At 37.9% G+C, this 17,109-nt stretch overlaps 1 long non-coding RNA gene across 1 annotated transcript; it reads left to right on the top strand.

The window, feature by feature from the left end:
- Positions 1-1,687: 1,687 nt before the first annotated feature.
- LOC123732669 (uncharacterized) lies at positions 1,688-4,558 on the top strand. The gene is made up of 2 exons (XR_006763342.1): positions 1,688-1,750; positions 3,749-4,558. It is a non-coding gene; the product is annotated as an uncharacterized lncRNA (long non-coding RNA).
- Positions 4,559-17,109: the final 12,551 nt, after the last annotated feature.

Genomic DNA, 17,109 nt, shown 5'->3' on the forward strand with positions numbered 1-17,109 from the left:
CATAAATGGATAGCATACGATCATAGATACAATTTGGCTATGTAGACCTACAAACATTTACAATGAATTGCAATATTACAATAATGGATACATAGACCTCCAAACATTTACAATGAATAGCAATATTACAATAATGGATACATAGACCTCCAAACATTTACAATGAATAGCAATATTACAATAATGGATACATAGACCTGCAAACATTTACAATGAATAGCAATATTACAATAATGGATACATAGACCTGCAAACATTTACAATGAATAGCAATATTACAATAATGGATACATAGACCTGCAAACATTTACAATGAATAGCAATATTACAATAATGGATACATAGACCTGCAAACATTTACAATGAATAGCAATATTACAATAATGGATACATAGACCTCCAAACATTTACAATGAATAGCAATATTACAATAATGGATACATAGACCTCCAAACATTTACAATGAATAGCAATATTACAATAATGGATACATAGACCTCCAAACATTTACAATGAATAGCAATATTACAATAATGGATACATAGACCTGCAAACATTTACAATGAATAGCAATATTACAATAATGGCTACGTTGAGACAGACGGGAGCAAAGGTCTTTAAATTAAAGATCCAGACAGCCTCTTGTTTTTAACAATAAATTGTCGAGGTCACCCCCTCTCCTAGGGAGGGTGACGTGTTCGATGCCGATATAATGTAGGGACGAAATCAAGGGGTTCGCTTCCAAAAGATTTTACCACAAGGACAAATGAAAAGTTAAATAACTGCCTTAGTGGTGCACCTGATAACACCTGTGATTGGGATCTGTTTCCCTGTTTGGGGGTGTTTGAAGGATCTACATTTGTAAGTGCCATTGCATTGAGCGCAGTGACCAAATTAATGAATGAATATGAAACTGCCTTAAATACAGATGTGAAGGACAGTATGTTTTAAATTCTCACTCAAAATATGCATTGCTCTATTTGAACGTCTCAATATAATATTATTATTTAATGAAAGGAATGAAAAATAAATGTGTGTGCAACAAAAAAAACAATCTTAACTGCGTCTCCCTCCAGTCAGCAGACGGCGATGTGCGTCTTTCAGGCGATACTGCAGCGTGACGTATAATCTAGTGGACGGAACGGATCAACAACAACGAGTCAGCCACCTTGGTAGCCTACAGCCGAAACATTTAGACTGTTTCTGTGCATATTTGCCTCTGTGTTTTAAATATACTTCTGACATCTAGTTAATAGACACCATTTAAATGTTATAGGTACATTGTTAGTCAACTAGCTGGCTTGATAAGTTAGCCTAGCACTAAACTAGTCGCTCATGCTAACTAGCTAGCTAGCTAACATCCCCGACCATGAACTCACTGATGTATTCCTCGCCTGCTAAAGAAGAGGTCTGAACATGAGCTCCCTAAACTACTCCCCTCCTGTTAAAGAAGAGGAGGTCTGCTGGACGGAGAAAGAAGCTCTGGGGCTGAACATTGTCGTGAAAGAGGAGAAGGAAGAGGAGGATGTCACAGTAAAACAAGAAGTAGAGGGTGAGACTGTTACTGTGAAAGAAGAAGAGAAAGACGTTTCAGTGAAAGAAGAGGAAGACACGTTCAGAGTGAAAGAGGAGGAGGATGTTACAGTGGAGGAAGAGAAAGAGGAGGATGTAGTTTTTGAAGTGAAGGAGGAGAAAGAGGGAGAGATAACGGTCATATTGACAGAGGAGTCAGGAGATCTGATTACCATCAGTAAGTACTGTCTTAAAAACGGGCTCTAACTCTCCAAAGGTTTTGAACGAACGTGTTGTTTTAAAGCAGCATGCTACTGAAATTCTATACTTGAAGATGTTGTTCTGTACTATAGGAATTCATGTTATAATATAATGTTAAAGCTACATTTTAAAATGGATGATTAAAGCCCTGAATGCTGATTGGCTGACAGCCGTGGTATATCAGGCCGTATACCACGGGTATGTCATGTATTTTTACTGTTCTAATTATGTTGGTAACATGTTTATAATAGCAATAAGACACCTCAGGGGTTTGTGATAGATGGCCAATATACCACGGCTAAGTTCTGTATCCGGGCACTCTGTGTTGAGTCGTGCTTAAGAACAGTCTTTAACCGTGCTATATTGGCCATATACCACACTTCCTCTGGCCTTATTACTTAACTGTAACATGTGTATACCATCAGAGTCCCCCCACCACAAAATCACAACTTAATTGTCTCACAGAATGGCAAACATGTTATAAATGAAATTTTTGACGTGTGTCCATTGTAGGCCTTGCGTAGAGTGTGTATACCCGCAAAAGCAGATTTCTAAATAATGTTGGAGAAATACATAAAATAAGTGTCACGTCCTGACCATAGTAACTGGTTATTTTCTATGGTAGAGTAGGTCAGGGTTTGACAGGCGGTGTTTTGTGTTTTTCTATGTTTTCTATTTCTATGTGTTAGTTCTAGGTTTTCTATTTCTATGTTTTTTTGGGGGTTGATCTCCAATTGGAGGCAGCTGGTCCTCGTTGCCTCTGATTGGAGATCATATTTAAGTAGGGGTTTTTCTTCCTGGGTTTTTGTGGGCAGTTGCATTCTGTTTAGTCTCTGTACCTGACAGAACTGTAAGTTGATAATTTCCTTTTGTTATTTTGTCATTAGTGTTTTGAGTAAATAAATATAATAATGAACACTCAACACGCTGCGTTTTGGTCCCCTCTATACGACGCCCGTTACAATAAGAAGCATTATTGAAATGAAATGGACACGTGTTATGGGGAGACTGAACATATTAGCAAAAGGACAAGTGTTTTGGGGAGACTGAAAATATTAGCAAAAGGACAAGTGTTTTGGGGAGACTGAACATAATAGCAAAAGGACAGTTTGTAAGTCTTCAAAATAACAATTTTGAAGGAAAGGTGTGGCTAAACAAAAACATATAATTTAGAGAGATAGTAATGTCCATTATTACTTTAGAGATGAAGTGGGACACCAACAAAACGTTATTAACAATGGATCAACTGCAGCCTATAACACTGACTGGAATAGTAATATATATTATTATAGAGCTCTGATCAGCCTATAAACATGATCTATTATTATAGAGCTCTGTTCAGCCTATAAACATGACATTATCTATTATTATAGAGCTCTGATCAGCCTATAAACATGACATTATCTATTATTATAGAGCTCTGATCAGCCTATAAACATGATCTATTATTATAGAGCTCTGTTCAGCCTATAAACATGACATTATCTATTATTATAGAGCTCTGCTCAGCCTATAAACATGACATTATCTATTATTATAGAGCTCTGCTCAGCCTATAAACATGACATTATCTATTATTATAGAGCTCTGCTCAGCCTATAAACATGACATTATCTATTATTATAGAGCTCTGCTCAGCCTATAAACATGACATTATCTATTATTATAGAGCTCTGATCAGCCTATAAACATGACATTATGTATTATTATAGAGCTCTGATCAGCCTATAAACATGACATTGTCTATCATTATGACATCATGACATTCCCTGAGAGATTAGATTTGGAGCTCTTCATCATTTGTTTTTAAATCTCACCGTCACCAAGTTTATTATTAATGATGTAATGTTGTGAAAACTGACCTCAGGGTATTGAGGGATCTAGTCTAGATTAAACCTCATAGGAAGACATTTTTATTTAATGCAGGTTTCATTCAGGTCTCTGTTTAACTAGATACTCTGTTTGTCTTTGGCAGGAGAGAGACCAGACTCTGACAGCAGGAAGAGTTCCTCAGGGGAAACAGACCCAGAGACGCCTGACCAACACCACTGCTCCCACTGTGGAAAGAGTTTTAGGTGGTTAGGGAGCCTGAAAATGCATGAGAGAACACATACAGGAGAAAAGCCCTACCACTGTTCCCACTGTGGAAAGAATTTTACTCAGTTAGGAGCCCTGGTTGGGCATGAGAGAACACACACGGGAGAGAAGCCTTACCACTGTTCCCACTGTGGAAACAGTTTTAGGTGGTTATGGGTCCTGAAAAAGCATGAGAGAACACACACGGGAGAGAAGCCTTACCACTGTTCTCACTGTGGAAACAGTTTTAGGTGGTTAGTGAGCCTGAAAACGCATGAGAGAATACACACAGGAGAAAAGCCTTTCCAATGTTCCCAGTGTGAAAAGAGTTTTAGGTGGTCGGGGAGCTTGAAAAAGCATGCGAGAAAACACACAGGAGAAAAGCCTTTCCAACATACTAATACACAGGAGGAGAAGACATACCACTGTTCTCATTGTGAAAAGACATTTTCCCAGTCAGAGGACCTGAAATCACACGAGAGAATAGAGAGGCTGTGTTCTGACTTGTGTTTCTGACTGAGAATTTGTCCACGGCCAGGATTCATAGGGCCAGGGTGTCCGCTATGGACGCCTGGAAAAAATCAGCAGTGGACATTTCTGAACGTTTATCCAACAGACCTGTACATCCATGAATGGATCTCTATAATGTGTAACTATTTCTGATGTATGTGTTGTGATGAATTGTTTAATAGATGTACTATGTTAGGTATATTTATCTGTGGTTTAATTTCAACAGATTTTACTGATGCTATTAGATTGCTGTGTGGGGGAGTTTTATATATACAGTGCCTTCAGAAAGTATTCACACCCCTTGACTTGTCCCACATTTCGTTGTGTTACAGCCTAAATTTAAAAAATATTGTTATTTATTTTTATTTCACCTTTATTTAACCAGGTAGGCCAGTTGAGAACAAGTTCTCATTTGCAACTGCGACCTGGCCAAGATAAAGCATAGCAATTCGACACATACAACAACACAGAGTTACACATGGAGTAAAACAAACATACAATCAATTATACAGTAGAAAAATCTATATACAGCATGTGTAAATGAGGTAGGATAAGAGAGGTTAGGCAATAAATAGGCCATGGTGGCGAAGTAATTACAATATAGCAATTAAACACTGGAATGGTAGGATGTGCAGAAGATGAATGTGCAAGTAGAGATACTGGGGTTAAATGGATTCAATACCCCATAATGTCAAAGTGGAATTATGTTTTTGGAAATGTTTACACATTTAATTAAAAGCTTAAATAAGTTCAGGAGTAAAGATTTTGCTTAACAAGTCACATAAGTTGCATGGACTCACTGTGTGCAATAATAGTGTTTAACATGATATTTGAATGAATACCTCATCTCTGTTCCCCACACATACAATTATCTGTATTGTCTCTCAGTTGAGCAGTGAATTTCAAACACAGATTCAACCACAAAGACCAGGGAGGTTTTCCAACGCCTCGCAAAGAAGGGCATGTATTGGTGGATGGGTAAAAAAAGCAGACATTGAATATCCCTTTGAGCATGGTGAAGTTATTAATTACACTTTAGATGGTGTATCAATATACCCAGTCACTAACTCAGTTGCTGGAGAGGAAGGAAACCGCTCAGGGATTTCACCATGAGGCCAATGGTGACTTTAAAATAGTTAGTGTTTAATGATTGTGATATGAGAAAACTGCGGATGGATCAACAACATTGTAGTTACTCCACAATACTAACCTAAATGACAGAGTGAAAAGAAGGAAGCATTCCCAGTCAGAGGACCTGAAATCACATGAGAGAATAGAGAGGCTGTTGGCACTAAAGTAATACTACAAAAGAATGTGGCAAAGAAACAAACTTTATATCCTGAATACAAAGCGTTATGTTTGGGGAGGGTTTGGCTGGCCGGGACGTCCTTGTCCCATTGTGCTCTAGCGACTCCTTGTGGTGGTCAGCATGCACGCTGACTTCGGTCGCCAGCTGGACAGTGTTTCCTCCGACGCATTGGTGTGGCTGTCTTCCAGGTTAAACGAGCAGTGTGTCAAGATGTGCAGTGCGGCTTGGCAGGGTCGTGTTTCAGAGGACACATGGCTCGACCTTCGCCTCTCCCCGGAGTCCGTAGGGGAGTTGCAATTGGATATCATGAAATTGGTGAGAAAAAGGTGTAAAAGTACAAAAAATATATATATATATATATATACACACTCGTACTGAAATTAGATTTTTCGATGATCTGGCAGATGTGAAAACCATGTAAACACCTGCAAGACTTCGGTTAGAAGTGAATCACCTGCCTGGACATCCTAAGAAGCACCAGAGACCTGCATTTTGAAGTCGGTTTAATAATACTTGTGAAAACTGACTTCAGGTGATTGAGGGATCTAGTCGAGATTAAACATCATAGGAAGTTTTATCATGTTTCATTCAGGTCTCTGTTTAATTAATTATATAATCTGTTTGTCTTTGACAGGAGAGAGACCAGACTCTCCTTCTGACAGCAGGAAGAGTCCTTCAGAGGAACCAGACCCTGAGATGTCCAAACCAGCAGGACGACATCACTGCTCCCAGTGTGGAAAGAGTTTTACTCAGTTAGGGAGCCTGAGAGCACATAAGAGAATACACACTGGAGAGAAGCCTTACACCTGCTCCTTGTGCGGAAAGAGTTTTAGGTGGTTAGGGAGCGTGGAAAGGCATGAGAGAACACACACAGGAGAAAAGCCTTTCCAATGTTCCCATTGTGGAAAGAGTTGCACCCAGTTAGGGAGCCTGAAGGAGCATGAGAGAATACACACAGGAGAAAAGCCTTACCACTGCTCCCACAGTGGAAAGAGATTTACCCGGTTAAGGTACCTGAAAGAGCATGAAAGAATACATACACATACACAGGAGGAGAAGACATACCACTGCTCTCATTGTGGAAATACATTTTCCCAGTCAGAGGACCTGAAATCACATGAGAGAATAGAGAGGCTGTGTTCTGACTTATGTTTTTGATTGAGAAATTGTGTTTTTGTTCATTCTACATTAAATAATATTGTATGAATGAAATCATACTGAAAAATAGGTCTACATGTTTTTCCAGCTCAAGACATGATCATGTCGAAAATCGGATTAAAAGAGTAAAAAAAATGTTTTGATTATGAACTTAAGATTGATTGAATGCAGGTGTAAACCCCTAAATGTTGTTCACTATATCATTGGGATATTTCAAACATGTTAATTATTAAATAGATTGATATTAGTATTTCTTCATTCAGATTGTCATTGTAAATGCGTATTGGTTCTCAATTGACATATCTGATTAAATAAATGTGAAATAAAGTAAATGCCATATTATTTTTGGGAAGTCTATTTGGTTCTATGTTGGGACTATAAGAATATTTTGAAGATAAATACACAAGGCAGAGTACGAGAGAGACAGAGGACGAGAGGTCAGTACAGTACTAACAACCAATGGAAATAGTGTTTTTTCCTGTAATAGGGAGTTATTGATCAGTGGTTCAGCAACATGGGAGGATGTAGATGTACACTACCGTTCAACAGTTTGGGGTCACTTAGAAATAACCTTGTTTTTAAAAGAAAGCCATTTTTTGTCCATTAAAATAACATCAAATTGATCTGAAATACAGTGTAGACATTGTTAATGTTGTAAATGACTATTGTAGCTGGAAACGGCTGATTATTAATGGAATATCTACATAGGCGTACAGAGGCCCATTATCAGCAACCATCACTCCTGTGTTCCTATGGCACGTTGTGTTAGTTAATCCAAGTTTATCATTTTAAAAGGCTAATTGATCATTAGAAAACCCTTTTGCAATTATGTTAGCACAGCTGAAAACTGTTGTTATGATTAAAGAAGCAATAAAACTGGTCTGCTTTAGACTAGTTGAGTATCTGGAGCATCAATGTAACCTCTCAAATTCATAGACAGGTGTCGCGTCTATTTTTACCCAAAAGTAGTTTTTTACCTGGAGACTGTAGTGCTACTTTCTCAAAATGAACATAAATGCTGTAGGGGGAGGGTTCTGGTGTTTTACCAGGAGACTGGGGCCGATCCCCATTTAGGAATGTATGTCTTGCTTACTGACACTCTGCATGTGTTGATACCTGGCTGAAAACCCTCACAGTTGTTGGCCAACAGATTTTGTCATGGAGTTTTCATTCAATAGGGTTTAGAGTCCATTTCATCTTAAGCCATTCTTTTAAATACGGTAATACCTTTAATTAGAATGTTGTGCCTTTAAATACCTTTTCATTCTAATTTTGTTGACGGACTCAATAGAATACACGGAGTCAGAAACTAGGGATCAATTCAAGAAAGTCATCATTCGTCTCTGTTTCAACACCAACTGGTAGATTTAAAAATACTCTGATCTTGTAGATTATTTAGGTACATTTTAGGGTTAGGAAAGTATGTATGAATCATAAAAACAATAGTCCTATAAATCTACCCTAATTCTTACTAATCATGGAAGTTTGATGACAACGGCCCAATCCTACATTTACATAAGTGTTCAGACCCTTAACTCAGTACTTTGTTGAAACACCTTTGGCAGCGATTACAGCCTTGAGTCTTCTTGGGTATGACACTAGAAGCTTGGCACAACTGTATTTGGGGAGTTTCTCCCATTCTTCTCTGCAGATCCTCTCAAGCTCTGTCAGGTTGGATGGGGAGCATCGCTGCACAACTATTTTCAGGTCTCTCCAGAGATGTTTGATCGGGTTCAAGTCCGGGCTCTGGCTGGACCACTCAAGGACAACAGTGCAATAATATGTAACAACTTCACAACAAATACACACATCTAAAGTAAAGGAATGGAATTAAGAATATATAAATATTTGGACGAGCAACGTCAGAGTGGCATAGACTAAAATACAGTAGAATAGTATAGAATACAGTATATACATATGAGATGAGTAATACATAGACAGATACAGTAGAATAGGATAGAATACAGTATATACATATGAGATGAGTAATGCATAGAGAGATACAGTAGAATAGGATAGAATACAGTATATACATATGTGATGAGTAATACATAGACAGATACAGTAGAATAGGATAGAACCTAGTCTGTTCATTATATACTTCTACATGATGTATTGTTACACCATGTAGGAGCAGTATAGACCTAGTCTGTTCATTATATACTTCTACATGATGTATTGTTACACCATGTAGGAGCAGTATAGACCTAGTATGTTCATTATATACATCTACATGATGTATTGTTACACCATGTAGGAGCAGTATAGACCTAGTCTGTTCATTATATACATCTACATGATGTATTGTTACACCATGTAGGAGCAGTATAGACCTAGTCTGTTCATTATATACTTCTACATGATGTATTGTTACACCATGTAGGAGCAGTATAGACCTAGTCTGTTCATTATATACATCTACATGATGTATTGTTACACCATGTAGGAGCAGTATAGACCTAGTCTGTTCATTATATACATCTACATGATGTATTGTTACACCATGTAGGAGCAGTATAGACCTAGTCTGTTCATTATATACATCTACATGATGTATTGTTACACCATATAGGAGCAGTATAGACCTAGTCTGTTCATTATATACATCTACATGATGTATTGTTACACCAACACAAAAAAAGGAAATTATATTATTTTATACTAATACAATTGCTCAGAGAAAGAGATTTAGTTTAAAATGTAATTCTCAAAAGGTTGGGGTCTGAATTATTGCCACCCATGTTTTCAATACTCCAGCACCCTCCCCTTGGGAGGATAATGACACTGAAATGTTTAATGAGATTAGAGAACACATTGGGTGGGATCTTAGACCCTTCCTCCATACAGAATCTCTCCATGTCCTTGATTTATTTAGTCTGTCTTATGGACTGCCCTGTTCAATTCAAACCACAGGTTTTCAATGGAGTTCAAGTCCGAAGACTGAGATGGCCATTGAAAATGTTGATTTTGTGCCCAAATAACCATTTCTTTGTGGATGTTGATGTGTCTTGCTGGAAGATCCTCTTATGGCCAAGTTTCAGCCTCCTAGCAGAGAGGTAACCAGGTTTTGGGCTAAAATATCCTGGTAGTGGGTAAAGTTTATTTATTTATTTCATACAGTAATTTTTGCTCATCTTTATCAAGGGTATCAATAACTAGGTGCTTATTTTGATATATAATCATTTGCTTCTTAATCAGAAATACAGATGTGAAGTAGAGGTTAAGTTTGTTTTACATTTTCATAAAAAATCTGAACTAATCAAACAACACTTGTTGCTCTTTGTACGTGTTGATATAATATTCATATTTAATGAAGAGAAAAAAACGTTTCCCTAAACTGCTTTATAATATTATAATTCAATGAAGAATAAAAATAGTTTTCCCTCCTCAACTGCGTTTCCTCCCTCCAGACAGCAGATGGCGATATGTGTCTTTCAGGCGATGTTTCTAGTGTGACGTATAATCTAGTGGACGGAACTCTTCTTCAACAACTGCAGCCACCTCGGTAGCTCGCTAGCCGACAAAGTCGGCACAATCAAGTTCTTTAGACAATTTCGTGTTTTAATTGCCATTTTGCTTTAAACATACTTATGTGGAAACAACTAGCTACCCCATTAAATTTAATATTTACGTTGTAAGTCAACTAGCTGGCTGGTTAAATTAGCACTAGTCTAGTCGCTAATGCTAACTAGCTATTATCTCCGACCATGAGTTCACTAAGCTACTCTCCTGCTAAAGAAGAGGAGGTCTGCTGGACGGAGAAAGAAGCTCTCGTCAAAGAGGAGGAGGAAGAGGAGGCTGTTACAATACAAAAACAAGTAGAGGGTGAAGCTGTTACAGTGAAAGAAGAAGAGAAAGACGTTACAGTGAAAGAAGAGGAAGACGCCTTCAGAGTGAAAGAGGAGGAGGATGTTACTGTGAAAGAAGAGGAGAAAGACGTTTCCGTGAAAGAGGAGGAGGATGTTACTGTGAAAGAAGAGGAGGAAGATGCAGTTTTTGGAGTGGAGGATGAAGTGAAAGAAGATGAAGACGTTTTTGGAATGAAGGATGAAGAGGGGGAGATTACTGTCACATTAGAGGAGGACGAAGAAGAGAAGACTGGAGAACTGATTAACACCAGTAAATACAGTGAGTACTATCTAATAAAACAGGGACATTGATCTGATTAACACCAGTAAATACAGTGAGTACTATCTAATAAAACAGGGACATTGATCTGATTAACACCAGTAAATACAGTGAGTACTATCTAATAAAACAGGGACATTGATCTGATTAACACCAGTAAATACAGTGAGTACTATCTAATAAAACAGGGACATTGATCTGATTAACACCAGTAAATACAGTGAGTACTATCTAATAAAACAGGGACATTGATCTGATTAACACCAGTAAATACAGTGAGTACTATCTAATAAAACAGGGACATTGATCTGATTAACACCAGTAAATACAGTGAGTACTATCTAATAAAACAGGGACATTGATCTGATTAACACCAGTAAATACAGTGAGTACTATCTAATAAAACAGGGACATTGATCTGATTTAACACCAGTAAATACAGTGAGTACTATCTAATAAAACAGGGACATTGATCTGATTAACACCAGTAAATACAGTGAGTACTATCTTATAAAACAGGGACATTGATCTAATTAACACCAGTAAATACAGTGAGTACTATCTAATAAAACAGGGACATTGATCTGATTAACACCAGTAAATACAGTGAGTACTATCTAATAAAACAGGGACATTGATCTGATTTAACACCAGTAAATACAGTGAGTACTATCTTATAAAACAGGGACACAAACTCTGCAGTTGTTGAACTAATGTGTGATTTTTAAAAGGGCATTCTACACTTGAATATGTTTTTGTACTGTATGAATTGTTCATGACGTCCTTTCCTGTTGAAAAGTGATATAAATACAGTAAAGTATAAACACACTAAAGGGAAACAAATAAATGTTTTGAGCAAAATAGTGTTTTTTTAGACAACTGCAAACTAGACGGAGTGAGTGATGTCATAGTAAGGCCTCCAAGGAGTTGGCTTGATGGGAAGTCGTGATGTCATCCAATAGGAGGCTGATCTTCATGTGAATATTCATTATTCTTTTTAAAATCCTTCCTGTTCTGTCAAGTTGGTTGTTGATCATTGCTAGAAAGCCGTTTTCAAGTCTTGCTATAGACTTTCAAGATGATTTAAGTCCAAACTGTAACTAGGCCACTCAGGAACATTCAATGTCATCTTGGTAAGCTCCTCCAGTGTAGATTTGGCCTTGTGGTTTAGGTTATTGTCCTGTTAGGACAGTTTTTTGTATTCAGATCTCTGAAATGCTCTCTACCTACGTAACATTTAGTGTCTCCTTATGTTACGCTGGCAAAACAGTTTTCATGGGCACAGAAATCCTAAATCATTTCAGAGTTTGCTAAATCCAATGGTAAAAACCGAGAGTCACCTTAACTTTATTGACAACACCCAAATGGATACTGTCATTAATGCGGTTCTTCAATAATTACACATAATACTTAATACTGTAGCTGTTTAGTTACAGTCACATGTTCAACTACCATCAGCTGATCCAGGAAATCATTTTCTGAATGACAGTCACATGACAAACATCACGACATGCAACAACAACCAAAGTGCTTCTTCATTCATTACTCTGGTAAAGACAGTTATGCTGTGCTGCACATTGGATCCAACATCCCTAACAAATTCATGTTTATAATGTGCTATTGTCTGGTTGATGTACTGTAGGGTCTCGTTAGTCTGTCTGGACACAGAGATACTTCGCTCATAATGTGTAGAGAACTGTTCCTTGATGGATAGGCTATTGTACAACACACAGAGCTATTTTCCTATATTCAGGACATTTAGAATGACAACACATTACAGAGTAGCCTAGTGGGATTATTCACAAAATTATCTGGTGATCAGGTTATGAAATGTCATGACAGACATTTTAGTTTCCATGTTTCACCTGAAATATTAAATTATTTATAGTCCTAGGTCTATGTTATTGTTAGGTGAAGTTATGGGTCCTACAGTAGGTCTATGTTATTGTTAGGTGAAGTTATGGGTCCTACAGTAGGTCTATGTTATTGTTAGGTGAAGTTATGGGTCCTACAGTAGGTCTATGTTATTGTGAGGTGAAGTTATGGGTCCTACAGTAGGTCTATGTTATTGTTAGGTGAAGTTATGGGTCCTACAGTAGGTCTATGTTGTTGTTAGGTGAAGTTATGGGTCCTACAGTAGGTCTATGTTGTTGTTAGGGGAAGCTATGGGTCCTACAGTAGGTCTATGTTATTGTTAGGTGAAGTTATGGGTCCTACAGTAGGTCTATGTTATTGTGAGGTGAAGTTATGGGTCCTACAGTAGGTCTATGTTATTGTTAGGTGAAGTTATGGGTCCTACAGTAGGTCTATGTTATTGTTAGGTGAAGTTATGGGTCCTACAGTAGGTCTATGTTGTTGTTAGGTGAAGTTATGGGTCCTACAGTAGGTCTATGTTGTTGTTAGGGGAAGCTATGGGTCCTACAGTAGGTCTATGTTATTGTTAGGTGAAGTTATGGGTCCTACAGTAGGTCTGTGTTGTTGTTAGGTGAAGTTATGGGTCCTACAGTAGGTCTATGTTATTGTTAGGTGAAGTTATGGGTCCTACAGTAGGTCTATGTTATTGTTAGGTGAAGTTATGGGTCCTACAGTAGGTCTATGTTGTTGTTAGGTGAAGTTATGGGTCCTACAGTAGGTCTATGTTGTTAGGTGAAGTTATGGGTCCTACAGTAGGTCTATGTTATTGTTAGGTGAAGTTATGGGTCCTACAGTAGGTCTATGTTATTGTTAGGTGAAGTTATGAGCCAATTTGTTAAACACTTGGTGTACAAACCCTCATTGTCAGGCTGATGGAAAAACTTGCCAAAGAGCATTTTACTGGTTGAAGTGTTTTTTAAGTATAAAGCAGTTGATTTGCGACAGTAACACAAACATATTAAGCAGGAGATTCAAGCGAGCCTTAGAATTATAATCCAAAGTAATGTGAAATGCACTCATAAGCAACCTGGAAAAGGAGGCTAATTTTGCTGTCAGCCTATGAGAACTCCCCTGAGTTTTCCCCCACGGTGGTGAATTAGTGAATAGACACAGAGCTTAATGTGAGTTTCCTTGAGTAGCACTCCTGATCTTGCGCTGTAATATTCAGAATACATTGTGAAAAATTTAAATCTTTGCTCACCATTTTTGCTCCATGCAGATATACTACATCCATAACTAGTGGTTTCCTCATTACCAGATATACTACATCCATAACTAGTGGTTTCCTCATTACCAGATATACTACATCCATAACTAGTGGTTTCCTCATTACCAGATATACTACATCCATAACTAGTGGTTTCCTCATTACCAGATATACTACATCCATAACTAGTGGTTTCCTCATTACCAGATATACTACATCCATAACTAGTGGTTTCCTCATTACCAGATATACTACATCCATAACTAGTGGTTTCCTCATTACCAGATATACTACATCCATAACTAGTGGTTTCCTCATTACCAGATATACTACATCCATAACTAGTGGTTTCCTCATTACCAGATATACTACATCCATAACTAGTGGTTTCCTCATTAGCAGATATACTACATCCACAACTAGTGGTTTCCTCATTACCAGATATACTACATCCATAACTAGTGGTTTCCTCATTACCAGATATACTACATCCATAACTAGTGGTTTCCTCATTACCAGATATACTACATCCATAACTAGTGGTTTCCTCATTACCAGATATACTACATCCATAACTAGTGGTTTCCTCATTACCAGATATACTACATCCATAACTAGTGGTTTCCTCATTACCAGATATACTACATCCATAACTAGTGGTTTCCTCATTACCAGATATACTACATCCATAACTAGTGGTTTCCTCATGACCAGATATACTACATCCATAACTAGTGGTTTCCTCATTACCAGATATACTACATCCATAACTAGTGGTTTCCTCATTACCAGATATACTACATCAATAACTAGTGGTCTCCTCATTACCAGATATACTACATCCATAACTAGTGGTTTCCTCATTACCAGATATACTACATCCATAACTAGTGGTTTCCTCATTACCAGATATACTACATCCATAACTAGTGGTTTCCTCATTACCAGATATACTACATCCATAACTAGTGGTTTCCTCATTACCAGATATACTACATCCATAACTAGTGGTTTCCTCATGACCAGATATACTACATACATAACTAGTGGTTTCCTCATTACCAAATATACTACATCCATAACTAGTGGTTTCCTCATTAGCAGATATACTACATCCATAACTAGTGGTTTCCTCATTACCAGATATACTACATCCATAACTAGTGGTTTCCTCATTACCAGATATACTACATCCATAACTAGTGGTTTCCTCATTACCAGATATACTACATCCATAACTAGTGGTTTACTCATTACCAGATATACTACATCCATAACTAGCGGTTTCCTCATTACCAGATATACTACATCCATAACTAGTGGTTTCCTCATTAGCAGATATACTACATCCATAACTAGTGGTTTCCTCATTACCAGATATACTACATCCATAACTAGCGGTTTCCTCATTAGCAGTTATACTACATCCATAACCAGCTGTTTCCTCATTAGCAGGGAGGTGTTTCTGCAATCAAATTGCATGTGCATTGACCTCGTGTCGCAATTTTAGCAAACACAGAAAGGGGCCAATATTGGAGACCAAAAGTCATCTGGCACACTGCTTAGGGTTTCAACAACTTTAAAAACTTTTCTAGTTACTACTAGTGTGAAAACAAGACAAAATATGATTGTTGCTAAGTTGACTGTCTTAATTGTCAAATATTTTAACAGACGTCAATTGTTGTACAACTTCATGGGTACGCTCTGGGCATCACCTTTTACCTCAAACAGTGGATTTCTGCTGTTGTGGGCCTTTAATCATCTGTCTGACTTTGTTGTTCACACAGGAGAGAGACGTGACTATCGTGGATCCTCTGGGGAGCCTCAACAACCTCATGATGCTGACAAGGCAGAGAAGAGTCTCTCCAGATCAGAACACCTCAAGAAACGCCAGCGGAGAACCACAGGGAAAAGATCTCACCGCTGCTTTGACTGTGGGAAAAGATGCACCTCATCAGGCATTATATCACACCAGAGAATTCACACAAGTGATAATTCTCACTGCTGCTCTGATTGTGGGAAATTTTTTAAATCTTCATCAGAACTCAAAATACACCTGAGAAATCACACAAAAGAGAAACCTTACTTCTGCTCTGACTGTGGGAAGAGTTTTCCTCTGTCAACCAGCCTGATATCACACCAGAGAACACACACAGGAGAGAAACCTTATAGCTGTGATCAATGTGGGAAGAGTTTTGCTATTTTAATCGCCCTGATATCACACCAGAGAACACACACAGGAAAGAAACCATGTAGCTGTGATGAATGTGGGAAGAGTTTTGCTTCACCTGGCGGCCTGACAGCACACCAGAGAACACACACAGGAGAGAAACCTTTTGGCTGTAATCAATGTGGGAAGAGTTTTACTCTGCTAAGCAGCCTGATATACCACCAGAAAACACACACGGTAGAGAAACCTTATAGCTGTGCTCAATGTGGGAAGAGTTTTACTTGTTCTAGCATGCTGACTAGACACCATAGAACACACACAGGAGAGAAACCTTATAGCTGCAATCAATGTGGGAAGAGATACTCTCAAAAACGTTCTCTGATTAAACATCAGAAAATACATGAAGGAGTTGTTCCATGATATCAATGAATTAATGTCACAATGTAGAATGTTTTAACATTGTAGTAGGAGTATTTTAATGATGTCACAATGTAGAACCCTAAACGTTTGTCCCCTGTTCTATTGATTTCAACATGATATGGATATTAGCCTCAGGGGGAAAATCCAGGCTCTGAAATGGAAGAGTTACTATTTATGAGATTTAACAAAAAGTGACTAACAAAAAAAGAGTTGTGTTACACTTACCATATTGGTGACCCACTTTAATCAAAATGCAACACTTCAAAAGGTAGCTAGCTGTTTTCTACATGTTGTCCTCTAACCAGTGATGTACACATTATTCCCAGATTCCGTGTGGTTTTTGAGCTGTTAGTTTTAACAGGACGTGCAACCTCATCTCCCTCCTCTCGCACAATTGATTTCAACATGAAATCGATGAGTGATGACAAATAAGTGTTGCATTCC

The sequence above is a fragment of the Salmo salar genome, unplaced genomic scaffold, assembly GCF_905237065.1.
Source record: "Salmo salar unplaced genomic scaffold, Ssal_v3.1, whole genome shotgun sequence".
NCBI lineage: Eukaryota > Metazoa > Chordata > Actinopteri > Salmoniformes > Salmonidae > Salmo > Salmo salar.